The sequence below is a fragment of the Cydia splendana genome, chromosome 1 (genome assembly GCF_910591565.1).
Source record: "Cydia splendana chromosome 1, ilCydSple1.2, whole genome shotgun sequence".
In the NCBI taxonomy this organism is placed as follows: Eukaryota; Metazoa; Arthropoda; class Insecta; order Lepidoptera; family Tortricidae; genus Cydia; species Cydia splendana.
The window spans coordinates 16,986,667-17,001,338 of record NC_085960.1 but is presented as its reverse complement, the minus strand read 5'-3'; the positions used below and the strand labels follow the sequence as shown (position 1 = coordinate 17,001,338).

At 35.2% G+C, this 14,672-nt stretch overlaps 1 protein-coding gene across 1 annotated transcript in view; it reads left to right on the top strand.

Annotated features, from left to right (window-relative positions):
* Positions 1-14,672, top strand: part of LOC134796413 (apoptosis-resistant E3 ubiquitin protein ligase 1) — a 128,410-nt gene that overhangs the window by 50,691 nt on the left and 63,047 nt on the right. The gene's annotated exons all lie outside the window — the stretch shown is intronic.

Here is a 14,672-nt window from a genome sequence, read left to right as displayed (position 1 = left end):
ATTTTAGGGCAATTTGATAAGAATGTGGCTATATGTATATACGTTGGATTGCCTTACACGACAGCAATGATCATACTTTCTGTAGATACCTAAGAACACACTGTCAATCCACCTTGGCGGAGTCCGTACCATGTTTGTCCGTACTAGTATAAAATCAATGCGATTGCTGACATGATTTTTAAAGAGCAATTTTTACTAATTTTCGAACTGGCCATAGTAAGTACTCAGGTGTGGGATTGGGACTGAGTTATTTCCCGTCTCTTATCCAGAGAACTTGATTTCAAAATATAAAACAACTTGCATCGCGAAATTTCACCAGTTAACATGGCAGTTGTTTAGCCGAAAAGGTGACAAAGAGACAGACAGAATTACTTTCACCGTTATAATATTAGTACAGTTGTAATGTGATTTATAGACATAAAGCTGATTATTTTTGACCGGTATTGTTAATATTTGTCTTGGCACCGACTTCAAACATATCAGTTGGTAACGCATATACTTAAAACGGATAATATTTTATTTTATCCTTTTTGAAGTCGGTTTACTTTTTTTTTGTAAAAGTTTTTATTTTTCCATTTTTAGTTTTAAGGCAAATGAAAGCTTATGAGTGACGCGTGACGCATGAATGAAAAACATAATAATGCGTATAACTAAATTCGAAATCATTCCCGTCACTGCACAAACACAAAATCCATCCTCCGGCCTGTCACTGACTCAATCCCTCAACCCCCCGATCACTCAACCTCACAGCACATCAATCCCTGATCACGGAACCCCTCGACCCTGAACCCTGAACCACCAACCCTTCAACCGCCATTTCCCGACTCCTCAGTAGCCTTACCATAAGTCTAACACTGACATATTCGCTAGAGTGTGCATAACTTACTTTCTATGCATCTCGCTCGTACTGGCATCCTATTAGTACGAGCGAGATGTAAGTTAGAAAGTAAGTTACGAAGAAGTTAGCGAATATGTAGTGTCAAACTTGTGGTAAGGCTACAGTTGAACTTCATCAAGTTGGTGATTTTCGGGAGGAAATGCTTGAGTTACTATAGAAAACACCGATGTCGCCATACTCGTGCCTTTAAAAATTGAGGAGTTCCCTCATTTCCTTTTTCCGTCATCAGATTAGAACCAACAATATTATGGGTTCCCATAATTGGAGGTAACTTCGTTCAAACAAAAAAAGAATTACTCAAATCGGACCAAGGGTTCCGGAGTAATCTACATTTATAAAATCATCATCATTATCATCAACAATCATCATCATCAGGTCCACTCCATCAAATTAGTGGTTTTCAAGAGGAAATGCTTGATTTGCTTAAGACAATACCCAAATCACCATACATGTGCCTTTAAAAATTGAGGAATACCCTCAATTCTTAATGGATCCCATCACCGGAATAGCACCAGATTAATGTGGGACGTCCTTGGAGGCAGTTCCCTTCAAACAAAATAAGAATTACTCAAATCGGACCACGGGTCTTGGAGTAATCGCTGAACGTCCTACATTTTAAGAAATCGTCATGATTATCATCAAAACAAACATCATCATCAGGTCCACTTCATCAAATTGATGGTTTTCGAGAGAAAATGCTCGAGTTGCTTAAGAAAACACCCAAATTACCATACATGTGCATTTAAAAATTGAGGAGTTCCCTCATTTCCTCATGGATCCCATCATCAGAACAGCACCAGATTAATGTGGGACTACCTTCGAAGTACCTTCTTTTTAACAATAAAAGAATTGGTCAAATCGGCCCACGGGTCTCGGAGTAATCGGTGAACATACATAAAAAAAAAACAGCCACAACCGAATACAGAACCTCCTCCTTCTATGAAATTGAAGTCGGTTAAAAAATGTATCAGGATGACAGGAAACTTTTTACTTTGTAGCGCTACGGCCTTAGTTCTAACATTCGCCCGTGACAACATTCGTGGTGTTGAGCTTTTAATCGGATTCCCAGATAAAATGTCAATTTAAACTTTACTTTTTTGTTGATCGTAATAATTTCCAATATAAAATGTAAAAACTATGTAACTAACAATATACATTACACGATGGAAACCGAGAACAGGGCGTACGTGTACCGTCCCATACCAGTGTTTTGCAAATTGCAACCTACAAATCTTAGTGACGGACAGAGTTAATTTTATAATGTAGTTGTAGATTATTGCCCCAAATCTTATTTTACTTATCCAATTGACGCGATAACAGACTGCAGAACACAATGATTATGTAGGTATACATTTATGTAGCCACATCACAACGCATGAATATAAAGCTAAAAGGGACAGAAATGTAAATAAGGCAGACATTCTGGCCGCGATGTGTTGCGCAACTTCGCAGCACCCGACATCCGACCACGAAAAAGCCGGAAATTCCCCTCCTACTGCCAAAAATCTTGTTTTGTGTCGAGTAGAGAGAGTATTTAGAAATGTACTTAACCAAATACGTCTCTAGCGCAATATTGATATCAATATGTCGCATGATCAAATATCTGACAAAAACTCGGGACAAAAAATATAAGCTACTCAACTGACACAAAATAGGCTTGAGCGCTCCGCTATTCATCAATACTTTATCTATATATATAAAACAAAGTCGTGTTTGTTCCAGCACCCATAACCCGAGAACGGCTGGACCGATTTTCATGATTTTTGATTTGTTGGATTAGTCTCGGCCCAGAATAGCAGAATAACTGTTAAAACCATTGAAAAAATTGACGAACACAAAATAATGAAAAAAAACTCATTCCCATACAAAATGTTCCTAGGTATCTTACCTGTCAAACATTTGATGTTCATCCCGTCGATATAGACCAGCGGTGGAACAAAAATGGGTTTTGATAACATTAAAGTTTTTTCTTTTTTGATATGTTATTGCATGCATGTTAAATAACATTTATGTAAAATATTAGAAAATTATAGGTGGAGCGTTCGGCCATATTTAAATATTTCAATTTTGCTAAATAACTATGTAAATATAAAATTAAAGTTACAAAAAACTGTAACATGTTCAATAACACTTTAATTTATTCACAATATTCGGTTTTTAGAAATCTGGAACAGCTGCTTTCTGGTGAACGTAAAAACACGAATTACTTTGTCAATAAAGAATTAAAGTAGCTGATATTGTAAAATTACGATATTATCTATCAACTCAGTATACTTGTAAAAAGTTAGAAATGTAGACAATGTGCTTGTCTAGATATTGATTTCTGGTTAAGCAGTATAGCCAATATTGAATTAAAGTTTGTAGAGTTAATATTACACGGTCATAATAAAGATCTTAGTTCCCACACAAAATATTAGAAATATAAAATCACGGCGACACTAAATACTGATACGTAAGTATGCATTCCGCGCTTATATTGAGTTACATTTCAAACGCGCGGCGTTTTCGCGCGCCGCGCTGTGCGCCGTGGCAGGAGGCAGCGATCGACGGTGGCGGGCTAGCGATTAGCGCGGTGCCCGTAAAAAATACGCAAAACGTTTATCAAATTATTATCAATGGTAAATAGTTATATTGTTAATAGTAGGTACACTAATGGAAACTTACCTACACTTATTTATTTCTATATGTACTAGGGATTGCTCGCGGTTTGGTTTACGTAGAATTCGTTATCGTGTTAAGTATAGAAATAATAGATACATTTGAAAATTATTTTAGGTGCATTGTCATACAGATAACCACCCTTGTTAAAGTATTCTTCAAATTCAATAGACAGGTGTCATTTCAATATAATTTTGTGTAATTTGGCGCTTTTAGGTTATAAATGACTAGCGACATATATTTTTTGTTTAAGAGCGATATCCGATATATATATCTCCGATAATATTTACTTTATCATTTAAATCAATTTCAAACTAACGTTATTCAATATTTATCATTTTAAAGTCAATTTTACCAACCAACTGAGCTTTACGAGTATACCTACGGAAACAACTCAAAATTTGCATCATATTAAATGCCACTCTTCTTATCCGTTTCGAACAATCAAGAGGGCCTTTACGAGCTGATGTCGTGAAAATTTTATTTAACCCTCGTCCCTTGAAATCTTCACTACGCTCGAGGTTCAACTTTACGAACCACTCGCTACGCTTGTGGTTCAATTTTAGAATGTTTCGCTTGTTTGGGTATCAATATTAGCACGATTAATCAACAAATTTTCCCCTTGTAAAACAAATAAATAAGGTAGGTGAGGTGCAGGCATATGAGGCCCGGCGGGTAACAAGGCCCAGCATTCAAAAATAGCAGTTGCTCCCTATTATTCTGAATTTGTACTTGTTGCTAAGAAGATCCACTGTCAGTGCAGGTAAAAAGGTCCAGTCCCGGGCCTTATTGAACGTATGAGATGAAATAATAGATTAAAATATTTTAAGATAATTTTGAATATTTTTAATCTCTCATTAATAAGGCCGATTTGAAGAAACTCCTATGAAATTATGACTTATAAATAACACCTTCACTGCGTGGGCTGTCCAAATCGCTGCAGACTTTTCTTGGTCTAACTCTAATAATTTTTCACTTGCTTTATTGACCTAAAGACGTTTTAAAGAATCAAAAAGTCTAATAATATTTAGACACTTATACTTTTTAAAGGCAGTAACTACTTACTTATATAGGTAACTTTTTTTATTAATACATAGGTAGTTATTTACGATAGAAATGCGAAAAATAGAAATTTTGCAACGAATGACGAATTTTAAAACACGGCCAAAGGGAGTGTTTTAATGTGCTTATTATAGCACCGGTGTCGTAATGTAGCACCAGGGCCCTATTTCACCAACGTGACATTGTTGCTGACGTCACAGGCATCCATGGGCTACGGTTATAGCTTACCATCGGACGGGCTTTATTCCTGTTTGTCACTATCATAGTATTATTAAAAAAAAACTTTATTATATCGGCAAAAAACAGGTATCTTTCTTGTGATGTTTATGATGATAATGATGACAATTGACACAAGATTTCAAAGAACTTTCGGTAATTCTTGACAGTAAATGAGTTCTGTGTCGGAATTTCGTGACAACTGTCGTATTTCTTGTGACAATTGTCCAAGTCCCAGCCCCCCCTTTGCTACAGTCCAACCCGAAAGGCACCTTAGGTCGGCGCTTACGTCATTATTACCGGCGCCCCAATACTAATGAAATGAAAATGAAATGAAAAATATTTATTTCGAGCAACTATGGACTCATACAGATTTGTTAGTAGACTTACGTTCCTAATGTGTGACGTTCCACGGGAAAAGGTACCTTATGAGGGTTTCTAGTTTCGGAGATATTAAATGTTTTGTAAAGAGGTGAAAAAATGCTCATTTTTTTTTTATTGTGTGATCTGAAACCTTAATGCCTAACGTTTGTTTACCTGTTTTTATTTTTGTTATAAGTTAGTTATAAGCCTAGTAATGTCGTCTCAGAGTTTAGTAGAAAAGGTACCTTATGGAAAAAAGATTGAAAATTCCCAAAAAAACTAGTCAATACGGGAAAAGAAGTTTGGTAGAGAACTGTATTAGCATTCTGCAAAACTAATTTGATAATTTCAGTTCTGGTTGGGGCGCCTCGCAAATATTATAACCGTACATAGACCGACATCACAAATCCAAGTAGACTGCTATTATACCAAAGTTACTCTCGTCAAGTCTTTCTTAACTAGAATAATCTTCATTTGGTTTGGTCGCATGCAGTAAATCAGCCATTGGTTTGCTGAAAAATGTCAATACCCGACGCATTACCTTATGGAATATCTGAGGTCATTGAACCTCAATGCCGCTTATCTTCAATAGCAACCGAAATATATTATTGATAAGAAATAGACGATTTATACCATCTTAACCCCAAAATATTATTAGTTTATCCTAACTGTTCCATCATCATCATGCCTCATCATGTAACTTGACCACAAGGTACCTTTTCATTACATACAAATTATTGGTCTTTTTTAAGATTATTATGACGAAGAACTAATTAAATTGGGGGCAGTTTAATGTAAATTAATATTTTCTATTCATAAAAGATAAACTATAATATGATTGATATTTTGTAGTGATGTATTATTAGATTTATTTCCATAAGGTACCTTTTCGTAAATGTATGGAGCAAATACTGTTATTGTTATGTAAGTTTAAAGTGGCATAAGGGGTTAAATATAGTATTTAGTTGGGGTTTTAGGATTTATTTCATTTGAATGACAGAATTTCTTTCATATGTGCTCAGAAAAATTGATTGTGTGTCACATTAAAAGTAAAAATATTCAATTTTGTGATTTTATATGAAAAAGTCAGAAAATACATTTTCACCTCTAAATCGGTATTGTTTTTTGCTTAAACTGTCTGTCAGTGTCGTTTTCTAATAGATAAAATTTAAATCTTGAGAGCTCATTGCAATCAATCGTGAAAATGAAATAAAACTTTATTTTCAAGAGATTGGTTAGTATACACATAAATCAGTCGATATCAAAAGTTTCTATTTGCATTACAGAACAAGTCGCAATATTTTTTTAATCTCAGATATATAAGGCATTATTATTTGTAGTCAACTATGTAACTTACTTCAGGAACATAGTTTTTTAGGCGGCTAAACTTAAAACTTCTCTATCGTAAAGTTGCTCATTTCACAACATTATTTTCAAAAAATCATATCTCTGTAACTACGCAACCTAGAAGGTTGATCTTTTGTGTTATCGATAGCTTATTTATTGTAGATTACTGGGGTATGCATAACTCCATACCCGCCATAAGGTACCTTTGACCGTGGGACGTCACATGTTAGTACCTAATTAACTATTACAATATATATACACTGCTGGAAACATGCATTTCGCAGCAGTGTCTCATATACGGGCAGTCAAGTCTGTCCGCTATCACACACAGGATAGGGTTGGGGCTGGCCCGCACCCGGCGCACCAGGGATGTGCATCGTGCAAACTAATGCGGTGCTACGCGACGTAAGCGCCGACCGCCATATTCAACGTGGTTTGTCACATAGTACCCTGTAAAGGTATGATTCCAGGGATAAAAAATATGTTATAACGTTATCCAGCGTATAATGGAATTCATAAAAGTTTTTCTTTATAATTACTACAAGTAAATTTGTTCATATTTGCATATTATTAAAAAGGTAAATGAAAAGTAATTGAGTAATTTAATTACTAATTAATGTAATCACAATTGCAAATTACACAGAAAAATTAATTACATGTAACTAAATTTTATGTAATTAAATTACAAACATTTTAATTACATGTAATTAAATTAGTAATTAAATTACACGAGTAATTAATTACGCCCAACACTGGTTGGTGGCAAACAACCACACCGCTCGTCTGATGGTAAGCGGTTACCGTAGCCTATAAAGGCCTGTGACGTCAGTAACAGTGATGTCGACAAATGTCGCACCTGTCACGTTGGTGAAATAGGGCCCAGATGTACAGTAAAAATCATGTTAAAAGATAATACTAACTGTTACGAATAAATATTTATACTGTAAAAAATTATCCCACCAAAAACATTTTCATGTAAAATGTTGCTAAGACGAAACCATAAGCCTAAGACTCGCACTGTTAAAAAGTTATCAGATCTCTTGTCGAGCCAAGCTTCAAACTCTACAAGCCCCTTCACTAACTCTACACCTTAGTCAAAATATGTGGCTTGGCTGTTTTGCTACCGCCCCATGGGCGTGATAATGGTATGGGCATAAGGTGAAAAACTTATTATAATCATTATTTTTAGGGTTCTGTACCTCAAAAGGAATAAAACTGAACCCTTATAGGATCACTCGTGTGTCTGGCTGTCCGTCTGTCACAGCCTATTTGCTCCGAAACTACTGGACTAATAAGTTGAAATTTGTCTATAACCCAAAGACATACATGTAAAGTAAATATGTAATATAAATTTAAATAAAGGGGTCACTTTTGAGATGAATGATAAATAGAAGAAAAAAAACTATATCTTTGTTATATATCAAATGAAGGGGCTCATTTTAGAATTAGAATCTCAAATATTTTTTTTTCATAATTTTAAAATAAATAGTTTAGAAGTTATTTAAGAAAACAGGCAAAAAATTAACATTACCCTTATCTCCGAAACTACTGGGTATTTTTATTATGAAAAAAATACACATATTAGCTCTTTACCTATAGATGACAGGAAAACCTATTAGAAATGTGGAGCTAAGCGTGAGCAGGCCTATGGAACTCTCTGCGCGAGCTCGGATTAATACCTACGAATCTGCTCCCGTTCACGGTAGAAAAGCAAGCCAGTTGGTTGCCACACGCGCTCACGTACGCACGTCACCGCGCGCCGCACTGTCAATTTTTACGATAGTTACACGTACGGCGGGATTCGGGAAATGAATTAGAGATGCACTAGATAAGAAATAGTAAAGATATGTGACGTTCCACGGCAAAAGGTACCATTGCCCCGACTGAATATTGGAGTGGCGATAATAATAAGCGTAAGCGCCAGCCGCCATAAGGTACCTTTTGCCGTGGAACGTCACATATGTTTACTATTTCATATCTAGTGAATGTCTAACGGCGCGATATCTTAAAGTTCGAATCGCGCGGGTAGTAGGTACCTACCTACCATTGAATTTCTTTAATTAAACATGTAATGTTTAATATGTGTGACAAATGTATAGATTTAGATATCTATCTATTTGAAATAGGTAGTACATTTTTTAATTTATTTTGGTAAATGTTTATTTTAACGACAGTAAGTTTACACCGGAAAGTGCCTACTCATTTTTCCTCTGGTTAACTTATAATTAATTACCTTTATTCATGGGGTTTCTATTATTTTTCTTTACCATGTAACATTAATCTCTATCTGGTTTTAAATTACACGAAGTTTTAAAACTAATTCTTGCTGAGATTATTGCGCGGTTTATAAAACGGCGTAAACACTGCGGTTACTGCAGGGACATATGACCTTTTAAAATGACTATTTCGCAAACACTAAAGCATAATCGGAATATTAGGTATAATTTAAGATTTAGCTTTCCTTTTATTTCACTCCTCTGATTAAGTGGGTATTTATTTATCATTTCTAAGCGTCAGCAACCCTAGCGTTGTGCCGGTGCGCGCGGTGCGGGGAGCGGCGCGTTGAAGGTCACTCCATTGTATTTTTGTGTAGGTATCAAAACGGTAGGTATTTGCGTTTTGTTTGAGAGATAAGTATCTGTTCGTAAGAACTATTGTATAATCTGTGGCGTGAGTCGGACTTAAGTACTTAGTTTTTGATCCGATCCCTACGGGTTTTTAAAAGACATTTTACTCACTTTTCACTAAAAAAACATATTGTTAAAAATTGTGTAATGTACGGAACCCTTGGAACGCGAGTCCGACTTGCACTTGGGCGGTTTTTTTATTATACATACAATAGTTCTTGTAGAAACGAAACGGCCGAGCCACATACTTTGACTAAGGTGTAGAGCTAGTGAAGTTAGGGCTTGTAGAGTTAGAAGCTTGGCAAGAGATCTGATAACTTTTTGACAGTGCGAGCCTTATGGTTTCGTCTGGGCAACATTTTACATCAAAATGTTTTTGGTGGGATTTCACTTCTTTTTGTAAGTTGCTTATGACAATCTTCCATCCCCTAATTTAAAGGGTTGGGGGTGATTTACTATTAAAAATCCTGAAATAAGTATCTGGGGGCATCTGTTACACAATGTACTTCTTACTGATTCCCCATATAAACCCTTCACCCCGTAAGGGTAAACTTTGGGGTTGAAATCTGCCTTCATCCCGTAAGGGTTAACTTTGAGGTTGAAATCTATTCTATATCCTTCCCCATAACAATACCTATCTACATACCAAATTTCAACTAAATCGGTTCAGCGATTATTGATTCCCCATACAAGATTAAACCCCCTCATCATCCCCTTAGGAATTAAAAAATTCAAGTTTTTGAATTTATTTGTTGTTTGTGTACTAAAACAATCTTACATATCAAATTTCAGCTTCTTAGAGGACTTCAGGAAGTACCCTAAAGGTATTGATAATCATCAAGTGAGTGAGTCAGTGACGAAATCGAAGTTTTTAGATATTAATAAAATCTAAAGTATAAGAGCTATGCAATTGATATGCTTAATAAGTCCGAGAACTTTGTTTATCTAGTATAATCCAACCCCAAGTTATGAGGGTTCCAAAAAACGACGAAGCGCTTCGAGAAAAGGTAGATAGTGCCCTTGCGCTTTGCTCGTCTTGGCGGGGCACTGCCGTGCCCCCAGATGTTAAAACATAATAATAATAAAGATTTATGTTTAGTGACTTTAGTTACCTACTATTTTCGCGTAAACTAGACAATTTTTATATCTTTAGTTAATAAGGCCCAAAATAATTATTTTTAACTTATTATAAATATCCTCTTGTTGTGAAGTACCAAATATTGTTATTTGTATATGTATAACTCTTAAGTTAAAAACAATAAAATCTGTTATTGTCTACTGTCAAAATGATTATTTTTTGCGGGATTAAGTAATACCCTGCTAGTGTTCAATAAGGCCCACAATAGGACTTTTTAAAAAAAATAAATAAATAAATAAAAAAGGTATATTTTCCAAGAGTATCGTAATATTTTTATAACTATTTTGGTATAATGAAGAAACTTCAATAAATAAGATACCATTTGAGTGAGTTTTTCATACTTAATATCCTGTTTATTAAAAAAAAAACATTTTAATTTAAGGTGGGCCGTATATAGGCATATACGGCCGACACGGAATATACAATAAGGTGAGGTCACTTACCTTATTGTATATTCAATATGTATACGTGTAATATTGAGCAGTTGGTTTATAATATACATAATATGATATTGACGTTGAATAGGACAGGACATGACAATAGGAACCAGAAATAGGTATAGTCGGTCAAACCAATTTGTCAGTAAATAAAAACAAAAAACTATATTCATCCTTTTCTTTTGGGTGCTAGTACTAGTGTAAGTCAAACATAGTATGATGATTCTCTCTATCTTTGAAATGAGACAGTCCTTTGACAAACTATGGTAAAAAATAGTTGTGAATATCATGTACATTTTTATTACAATTTCGAAATTCAAATGTTCTTCCTAATCAACTCGGCCACTAAACTAGCTGATAACTTGGTATCCGATCCGCTAACTCGGCGAATGAATCTCCAATTCGCCAACTCTCCGAGCCGAGTCAACGCTATCACACTGCTACTAAGGCCATTCAAAAATAAACCTTAATTCGAGAGCCCGAAGGTTCTTATATGACAAACAATACATTATGACTTAAAACTTTATGGGAAACAAAGGGACCCCTTTAATTTCACGTAATGTCCGCATCTAATTTATATATGTTTACAGTAAACAAACAAATGAATGATAAGAAAAGACAGACAGTGCTGTGAGCGGCAGGTGGGGCGAGGCGAGGGGCGAGGTATAGGTAGGCTATGATAGGGTCTCGGGCGCCGCGCCGGCGACACTAACGGACCAGCGCGGCGTATGTATGAATTTCGCGCCTGTTTAAATATATTTTAGTAATACAATGCAAGCTACACACCGAAATTTCTTATTTTCCATAATATGGCTGCGTATATTATTTTATAGTAATAGACTTATTTTTACAGACTCTAATTCAATATTAGATATTATAGGACAAAAAACGCATATTAATTCTAAAGCATATATCTTATTCTTCTAAATTTTTAGCTTGCCTATTAACTTAAGAATTTAGATATGTTGTTGTGGATTTATTAAACTTTAATTCAATATCGACAAAATAATAAGCTAATTTGTAGTTTGACTAAGAAGCACGTTAAAAAAATTTCTAATAATTTTACATTATAAAGCGTCATACATATTATAAACGATGGAACTTAAACATTGCACTTTAATTCAATATTAAAAAATCATTACTAAAAATATATAAATACCTAATTTATATCTAACGCTCGTTCTAACTTTTCGTCATATTTTACAAATATGCTTAAAAATATGTCCCATGTCAGATAAGTATCACTTTTTCATCTTTAGAATTATCAAAACTTTTAGTGCAAAAATCCGGTCCCACTATTGGTCTAATACGGTAAACTCTTACCTCAAATTAAATAACGTATTTAAAAAAAGGGTTTCGAACCGACAAGATATATCCGCAATATTAGGATTACGCCGTATTTGAGATTTTAAAATTGTAAAATAGTGACAGTAATGACAACGGATTGACATATTTATATTTATGCATGCACTATAGTGATGAGGCTAACCATAAGGTTACATCACGTTTACGTTTGTCAAATGTAGCGATTATAAACGAATTAGTCGAATCGATTTTGATGCCGATTTTTGCAACTTTGTATTATTTGTTTGTATTATTAAATAACCTTTTTTTCACATCGAATTTCATTTTATTGTCATTTGGTTTATTTATGTTTTAATTGTATCGTATTTTTTTAGTCGATTTTCATCAACTTACGGAAATGTAATGACTTGACCACAGATGAGTATTAATCGAATAACTTTTTATTCGAGTAATCGAATAAAAAAGTTTATCGTCAAATTTAATCGTCGATTAAATTATTCACGATTAATTTAGTCGACCTAACATACGATTGAAATTGAATTAATCTGAATATTAATCGACTAAATTTTCGATTAAATCTCGATTGAAAGTTGACAGGGGGTCATTTTTGTACGTAAAAAAAAAGATGGGAGCCAAACACTTTGTCATAAAAGTCATCATGGGTGTCGTTTTATAGGTTTTAGGGATTGCCGGTTTCGAAAATGATAACTGTTTTAGAATCCAAGATGTCGACCGTGCACTTTGTCATAAAAGTCGTCATGGATGTCGTTTTATAGGTTTCAGGGAGTGCCGGTTTTGTAAATAATGACTGTTTTGGAATCCAAGATGTCTGCCGTGCACTTTGTCATAAAAGTCATCATGGGTGTCGTTTTATAGGTTTTAGGGAGTGCCGATTACGAAAATAATGACTATTTTGGAATCCAAGATGTCTACCGTGGACTTTGTAAAGTCATCATGGTTGTCGTTTTATAGGTTTTAGAGAGTGCCGTTTCGAAAATAATGGCTATTTTAGAATCCGAGATATCTGCCGTACACTTTGTCATAAAAGTCGTCATGGGTGTAGTTTTATAGGTATTAGGGAGTGCCGGTTTCGAAAATGATGACCGTTTTGGAATCCAAGATGTCTGCCGTTGACTTTGTCATAAAAGTCATCATGGTTGTCGTTTTATAGGTTTTCGAGAGTGCCGGTTTCGAAAATAATGACTATTTTGGAATCCAAGATGTCTGTCGTGCACTTTGACATAAAAGTCATCATGGATGTCGTTTTATAGGTTTTAGGGACTGCAGAATTCGAAAATGATGACTGTTTTGGAATCCAAGATGTCTGCCGTGCACTTTGTCATAAAAGCCATCATGGGTGTCGCTTTGTAGGTTTTAGGGAGTGCCGGTTTCGAAAATAATGACTATTTTGGAATCCAAGATGTCTGCCGTGCACTTTGTCATAAAAGTCGTCATGGGTGTCGTTTTAGGTTTTCGAGAGTGCCGGTTTCGAAAATAATGACTATTTTGGAATCCGAGATGTCTGCCGTGCACTTTGTCATAAAAGTCGTCATGGGTGTCGTTTTATAGCTTTTGGGGAGTACCGGTTTCGAAAATAATGACTATTTTGGAATCCAAGATGTCTGCCGTGCAGTTTGTCATGAAAGTCGTCATGGGTGTCGTTTTATAGGTATCAGGGAGTGCAGAATTCGAAAATGATGATTATTTTGGAATCAAAGATGTGTGTAATGATAATTTGAAAACTTCGCGTTATATTCCACAAGCTTATTTGAATGCAAGACATTGACATATTTTAGTATAATGTTGCCTGTTTCGTACAAGTCATATAATAGTGAACCGATACAACAGATATTTAGGTACGTATACGTATTTGTTGATATAATGCCTGTAATACAATGATTGTATAATCCGTATTTAACGTGCAAAAAAAACAAATGCATACATGTACCTAGAGTCAGACCAAGAATAGTCTGCAGCGGATTTGATAGCCCTCGCAGTGCAAGTGTTATTTTAAACGTCAAACTTCTATGAAATTATGACGTATAAATGACACTTGCACTGCGTGGGCTATCACATCCGCTGCAGACTTTTTATGGACCGACTCTAGGTGAAACGAAGTTCACCGGGTCAGCTAGTTTCTTGATGAAACATAGTCTGCGATTTAAATAGGTAGTCATATTTTATAGGTATATACTTTCATTGCAAGTTAGGCTCCGTATGTGTTACTTCGTCGCTAGCAATAGTACTTATACCGATATTCGTCCAACGTTTAAATCCGCAGACGTTGGACTCGCAGGCGATAACACAGAAAGTGTTGAAAAGAGCTTAAATACTTTGTAAGTTCCAACTAGTCCCAAGTCTGATAGAAGCAGTCTTTTCTGAGTTCCTAAGTTTACCACGATATTCCGTACCGTCGTCAACTCTGTTAAATGGCCACTTTTCAACCTTATTGGGAAGGCATTAAGTTTCTAAATGCTCAGTTAAATGTGTTCCTGTACTATAGTACATCGCCGCCTATTCAAGAACAAGCGCGGTGTAGGTGTAATTAATGCGCTTACAGCCAAATTGTTGATGTGCAATCCCCAAAAGGAAACCACGGCATTTGCATTCATCAATAATGC